The sequence below is a fragment of the Montipora foliosa genome, chromosome 4 (assembly GCF_036669935.1).
Source record: "Montipora foliosa isolate CH-2021 chromosome 4, ASM3666993v2, whole genome shotgun sequence".
NCBI lineage: Eukaryota > Metazoa > Cnidaria > Anthozoa > Scleractinia > Acroporidae > Montipora > Montipora foliosa.
This window is the reverse complement of record NC_090872.1, coordinates 46,937,743-46,945,242: the sequence shown is the minus strand read 5'-3', so window position 1 is coordinate 46,945,242 and position 7,500 is coordinate 46,937,743. Positions and strand designations below refer to the sequence as shown.

General features: G+C 38.0%; 1 long non-coding RNA gene across 1 annotated transcript; it reads right to left on the bottom strand.

Annotated features, from left to right (window-relative positions):
• Positions 1-1,093: 1,093 nt before the first annotated feature.
• On the bottom strand, positions 1,094-2,115 carry LOC138000879 (uncharacterized). Its single transcript, XR_011123205.1, has 2 exons — positions 1,896-2,115; positions 1,094-1,316 (listed from the first exon to the last, which is right to left on the bottom strand). It is a non-coding gene; the product is annotated as an uncharacterized lncRNA (long non-coding RNA).
• Between the last annotated feature and the right edge of the window lie 5,385 nt (positions 2,116-7,500).

Genomic DNA, 7,500 nt, shown 5'->3' with positions numbered 1-7,500 from the left:
TGACAGTTTTTAACCCAAGATAATGGCTGACCATACATTACACATTGTAGCTTTGAAATCAATGCTGGAGTTTTGTCTCATGGTAATATATTGTATAACTTTAGAATTTTGCCTACTGATGTGATTTCTTATTGTGTGGTTTTGTACATGGCAATTTTATTGCATACAGTTGTAGCTTTTGCAAACTGAAATACCGTAATTTAAACTACAGTGAAAAAAATATTTGTAAATACAAAAAATGGAAATTCGAATTCAGTGCTATGATATTGGGAAATTGACAGTTATTGTAAAAAGTGGTGTTGGGAGTAACATGTGAATACAGATGACAGACAAGCAAAATCAAATTTTATTATTGTTCATATACATGTCTGTGTCAAATTATTTGAACATGTGAAAGCATTAATTATTATTCTAAGAAATTTTCCATTCTTGCAAAAGTTTAAGTCAGTCTAAACCAGAAGAAATGGTGTCACAAATAAATGTAATCTACATTGCCTTTAAAAACAGTTTTTATCCTAAACCAAAGTTTCACAACGAGGCAACTAAAACAAGTCAGTTATTGAGGGTGATGGTATGCTGAAAATAATTATTAAAAGAGGGGATCCTGAGATTTCCTGATATTTTTTATTTGGGAGTGGAGGTTCCCTTTAATGAAAAACCACACACTATTACTTCCCAACATTTAGACAGTTCGGAACCCATCTAAACACCTGTTGCTTAGGGGATAGTGTCTTCTAGTACAAAGTACGTGCACACAGCAGAGGGAACAACTTTCCTCTTCCTTCTTCCATGGGCAGTCACCTTGTGTATCTAGGATGTATAAATATTGTGTCCAAACAGAGTTTTCAAAAGTGCCTTGTTTGTGAAATACATTTGCATCTCCACATCCTTTGTTTTTTATGTCCTGGCTCATACGCCTGTAGTACAGCAGTTACCTTATTTGCCCAATTCAGGAACTGGCTTTTGGTCGATAGATCAGTTTTATAAATGGCGACCACCTTTAGCTTGTTGTATTTATGTTAATTACACCTACTTCCCTCATTTTTAAGATTCTTTTGAAAGTTGCTTGTCATAGCAAGACTAGAAAGGCTCGTTAGCTAAAACAGAAGAACATTTTATTTGGCAGGCATTATGAAATAGATCTATACAAATGTAGGTTGTCCACTTGACTATGGTACATCGGCAAGTCAGGTGCTGGCATCTTCATGGTCAGAGGCATTTTCATCTTGTTCCAAAAGAAGGCAATCAGCATGCATGCTTCCCACTCCCTTCTGTAGTGCCTTTATGACCAGTTCCCATGCCATATTTATCAACTCCTAGGGAAAGATACTATTCATTAATGTGGTACATTGCAATTCCGTGAACGAAGTCCTACCCTCAAAGATTATTGATTTTATGAAGTTATGATGTACATACATGGAAGAGAACTCCCCACAAAGACTTACATAAATTTTTGACTATCACAACTGGCTAGGAACGTTTTTTTTTTTTTTGGAGAAATCGTGAAACGTGATATGCTTATCAGCTGAACGGTGAAATTGACATTATACAGGTGATCCTGATTTGGCAGAACAAGTTACTGCAAGTAAAGCAACCAAAATATATTTGAATGCATGGAGATTTTCTAATATGGCGTGTATTCATCACTGATTGTACATTCTGAATGCTTGATTTCTTCTGATTCTTTTCTTCCCTGCTCATCAAATGTTCTTCATTTCCCTGAGGCACATTTGCGACAACTGTTTTTTACTAGCACGTTCAAATTGAGAAAATCGCATCGGAGCTCGAGTACTACCGGTTAACAGGCCTTGATAAACAACTCAGCTTGTCTGTTCGGCCTGCCGGAAACCGCAATCGCTGTGAAAAAAGAGTGTTGAACATATATTATCGCCTACCTTGTTTCATGCGTGGTTTCGTCCCTGTTCAACATATGCAAGTCTCTGTGTAAGATAGACATTTTTCCTACAGTTTTCCACGGTCATCCCTGACGTTCAACTGCAGAACACTCGAGGCTATATAGCATGACAAGTGAAGAATTCCATTGAGAAAAAGGCCTCGAAATTTCACAAATGGTTCACCTTTTTGCCCGAAACAATTTCATCGAGTTTCCTTACGTTTTTCTCCTAAGGGGTCTGCGGAAACACTGCTGGTGCTTCGCCATTTTATATCCACGATACATCGAACGATAAATATCTCATCTCGCGCGCGTCGTGTGAAAATTTCTATTGGTTGAAAATTTTGTGGTTGTCAATCAAGCTCACACATGCGCTTTATCGTGACACAGGCCCTTTAAATACAATCACATGAAAATATACGGTAGCAATTGTACATGACAATGAGCGACGCAGTCTGGTGGTGTTTAATTGAAGCAGGATCTGTGCATAGCACAATTGTATGAACATCAGTCACTCTGCAAGGTACATATAGTAATTATAGTTACATTAACTATCATAATTTGACAAAGTTTCTTTCACCTGCTTCTTTTGTTCTAGCAGTGAAGTTTGCCATCTCTCCAGGTTCAGTGGTAACAGCCTGTACTGCAAACGTGTAATTTGTATATGGCGTCAGTTTGGTTACTTCTTTTTTAAAACCATTGCTATATTCTTGTGCATCGATCTCTATACTACCAGCTTCTTCTCCAGTCTTGGTATTGTAAATCTTTATGTGATATTTTCTGATAACACCATTCTTATTTAAAGGCTCATTCCAAAGAACGAGGACTTGTGTGCCTGATATGACTTGTCCGCTTAATTGTGTTGGAGGAGTTGGGCCTGTTGAAACAACGAGGAATCAGATTCACATCATTTATTTTTGTACCGCAAAGAAAATTGATTGTGTCTTATTAAGCCGTTAAGCAGTTATAATGCAGTTTCAACTTTCGCAAGGATAACATCTGTATGCATTCAACAATTTATGAAATGACTTAGTTTTTGTTTTCGGACCATACTGGTTGGATGATCACGGCCGACACATGGAAAGTGATAATGAGGATGATGATTGACAAGGATGATGACGATGAGGTGAATATATTATGCGATTTAACTATACAAACCGATCAATAACATTACATGAATATCTATTACTGTCCATGAAAACAACAACAACTGGAAAATTATCATCATAGACAAGGTAGTGCATGGCAATAGCAATGAAAAAAGCAACGTGTGAGAGAGAAATAAGATCCTGAAAAGGGACATGAATGCTTCAGAGTAGAGGCAAAAGGTACCAGCCGTTGTCATTTCTAAGCATGGTATTGGAAAACTAGTACTCTAATTTTTTTGTGGTGGTGATGATGATGTTGATGACGATGAGGACAATAGGGAAAGTTCCAATGAAGGTCATTCCTGTTGTTGTTGTTGTTGTGCGCTCTGGGAGCAACATCAACTGGTCTCACACAGATTTTTGGAAGTAGACACAAGGGTTGCTCCACTTTAAACAGTGAGACTTTATAGGGGAGCGCCAGAAAATGACTTGTGCTACGTAGGGAACTAAGAACTACAGCACAAGTATAAGTCCTAGATAAAGCCTAAGAACTACAGCACAAGTATATTGGTTGAGTTTGTTGGTTCTCTACTCTGCACCGAGAGGTTTTCCCCGGGTACTCCGGTTTCCCCTCTCCTCAAAAACCAACATTTGACTTGATTTGTGTTAATTGTTAATGTCAATTTACAGTGTCCCCAATTAGTGCTTCAGCGCTAGAACGACTAGACACTTAAATAAAGTTCCTTTATGTAACATTCGTGAAACTGCTTCATGCCAACAATGATGATAACAATAATAGAATGCAGATTACAAAACCAGAGCAAAAGAAATCAAGAGAAAAAAAACAAAAAATTTCACTATTCAGTTTTTGTTCACTCTGAGGAAAGCCTAATGATCGAATCACGTGAACATGGTTTAGTGCATAACAAGCAATCTGCATGATTATTATGTATGCCCATAGTTTTCATATTGTTAATTTTTAAAACTTTAATACTAACTGGAAAAGATGGTACTCAAGAGTGGCTCTTACAACGATTCAAGCATCTATTTCAAGAACTTAAGCCTACAGTAGTAGCACCTGGCAGAGTTTGAGTCATATCGGGAAATCAAGATTAAAGATAGCTAGATAGACTCCTTTATTTAAAATAAAAAAAAAACAGGGAAGTACTCAGGGTACCAGTAGTCCATTCAGGGAGCTTACAAAACATCCCTGCTATATCAATAAGAGCCCCGAGGCTATTACCTAGACTATAGAATACACAAAAATGAGATATATACAAAAGAAAAACATGAATATAGAAACGTACAATTACATGGTCATAAAAGAAATCTACATTGCAATTTAGTTTAGTTTATGTCTATTTGCAATGATTATAAAAAACCGTACTTCCATGATAATAAAATGATCTCCGGGCTTTTTCCGTTATTATTGCAGGCAGATGCAAAAGATCGCTCTGCCAGGCTGAGCGGGTACAAATGTACTTATTATATACAAATTAGTTATTAAAATATTGATGATGCCGACTGTCTATACTTTTGCTCACAAGCTTAAGGATATGGCCATCACGCCTGGACCTTAGACTTGGCCATTCTAAAGCTTTCATTGCAGTGTCACTACTAGATGCCTTTATTACCATTCTCCCCACGCGTTCCTGCAGAGCTTGTAAAGTTCCGCTGTTTACTTCCCCGCAAAACGCCTAGACCTAAGCACCATATCTCCAATATCAGTCTAATCATTGAAAGATAAATGGCATTAGCTCTATGAGAAGTGATATAACGGCGCACACGACCTAGCATGTCGACCCGCCTACCAGCCTTAGAAACAATAGCTTTAACATGTTTGTCCCAGCCGAGGTGTTTGTCAGAGATAACACTCAAATATTTAAACTCAGTAATGCGATTTATGGCGGACCCACTGATAGTGACTGAGAACTGATTTATCTTAGCAAGTTTCTGCGAAGTCCCAAACATCTTTGCCTCAGTCTTAGTTATGTTAATAAATAAACTATTTTGCATGAAGCCAACACTCAATGGCTTGAAGCTCCTTCCCTAAGGTAGCCTCCCTGGGGTCTATTCAATAAGAAAGTTACACTCGCATTTTACAAGTTGAACCCTTGTTTTTACATGTGCATACAAAAAGGAATTCAATAAACATTGTTACAAGTCATTTTTGATGACTCCGACTTGTAATTACAGGTGTAGCGCTACAACTGTAAAATTCGGTACGTGCACAATTTAATGAAAGTTTTACAGGAGTCCGACTTGTATCTTTACAAACGTCCAACTTGTGCTTAACGCACGACTTGTAGGAAGCGTATTTCGAGATTTGGATATATTCTCGTCGATTGAAGAAGAATTGTTGAAAAAGCGCGTTATTCAACAGCCTAGAAATTTTGAAAGACGGTAGTTTGACATTGAAAATTCACTTGATTTTCGAAAGACATATCGTCTCTCTGTTATGTCGAAGCATTCGAGTATTTACTTGCAGCAGTGGGCCAACATAAAACCAAAAGAAACTTAGAGCGTACGGTGTGATCAAAACGAGATTTTACTATCTCCAAACAGGAATAAGGGTCAGAAGCATGACAAAGGTGGCTGAACTTGTCCAATGCACAGTTATACTTCACAACATCTGCATACAATTTAACGACGATGGCGCTGATCTCCCAGATAACGACGATCTTCACATTGAAGATGACGGGGAGTTTAGGGAGCATGGAAAGGCGCAAGAGGGCAGAAGACAGCAACTACTACAGTATTTCTTATAATTTCGTAGAAAAGAGAAGAACGACATCGAGTACAAGACCGTTTGAACATTTTTACTGAGTAGTACTACATGTATGTACCAATACAAAGTTCCCCAATTGTAATTTAGATGCATTTACAACATATTTGTTTATTTCGTGTTCCATGCTGATTGCCAATCTATTACAATGTGTCATGCCTCAATTTATATTGCTAAGCAAATTTCAGACGAAGCGTGCTCTTTAACTTGAACGAAAGACGATAAGAAAAGAACACAAGCCTTTAATCTGAGTTTTCGGAGTTAGACTGGGCGTCCATACTCTTTTAAAGCCTTTTGATCTCCAGTTCTAGTTTGGAGCATTCTAGCTCTAACTTCCTCTTTCCTAGGCCTAATATATCGTCCTCTATTGCATCTGCTACTGCTTTTTTTCCGCTGACATTCTTGCGAGAGGTTCTCCTGTAAGTTCCTGATGGCCCTGGCTTTTTGTTCGTTGGCTCAAGCTCCTTTTCACACGGCTTTTGCTCAACAGCTCCGTGCATCTCCTCAATTTCTTCGGTCTCACTACCAGTCTGACCAGTTAACGTTGGGCCATCTACATAAATAAATTCGTTTACAAAAACATCAAAAGCGAGGATTGTTGCAGCATATTTGGTTATGTCATCATATCTCACTGGTATGCTACCGTAGTTCCAATTGCGTTTACTGCGACAAACCTTACTAGCTAATAATGAATGAATTAAATAAATAAATAAATAAATTAATTAATTAATTAATAAATATATATTAACCAACAATGATCCCAATGATTTTTTATTCTTTTATCTACTGTTGCGCGGAACGTGCACGCATTAAAGGCCAGCAACGAGAAAGGTTCGTCTCTTCTTCTGGTCACTCAAGGTATACATATATATGTATAAATAAATACATAAATAAATAGGAAATATTTTACCTTTAGCGTTGGGAGTAGTTGCAATAATTGCTTCCTCTCCAAACACAATATCGGAGTCCTCACGGCCCAGCATATCCAGCACCGTCTCATCAAGTGTGAGTTGTCCACTGCCACCTTCACCCGTCTTCTTCGATTTACTAATTCTCTTCAAGGTACCTCGGCGAATATTGACCCAAAAAATATCTCTCAGCTTTGAAACGCTGTCTACGTCTGCTCCAACACCATTTAATTGATTCCTAATTGTTTCCCAAGGCTGTTGTTTCGCTTTTTTTTGTAACATTTGTTGAGAACGGTGCAATAATTACTGCCTTTTTGTCTCTTACGAGCTGTGCTAACATTAGTTTTTGCCGTTTGGACAACATGGTAACTGTAAATTTTTTGAAGGCGCGGAGTTCAAATAAACCTCGTGCAATTGGAACTTACACATGTAGTCTACAAGCGTATTCAAGTTACGTTACAATTGTAAAGCTACAGTTGTGTCGTGACCCAGGCTACACGTGTGAATTCCAGTGTAGACAAATTTTCCATTGAATTCATGAATTTACAAGTTGGACTTTACACGCGTAATTTGCACGAGTAAAAACTACACGTGCAACATTTTTATTGAATTGACCCCAGGATAACAGATACTTCAGGAGCTGAAAAAAATATGACGTTATCGTCGGCGAACAGGAGAACACTGCACTCGACCACCTCACTAGGAAGATCGTTCATTTGGAGGATAAATAACAGCTGCCCTAAAATTGACCTCCGTTGTACTCCAACACACACAATTTCAGCAGTACTGGACACACTCTGAAATTCAACAATTTGGATGCGGTTC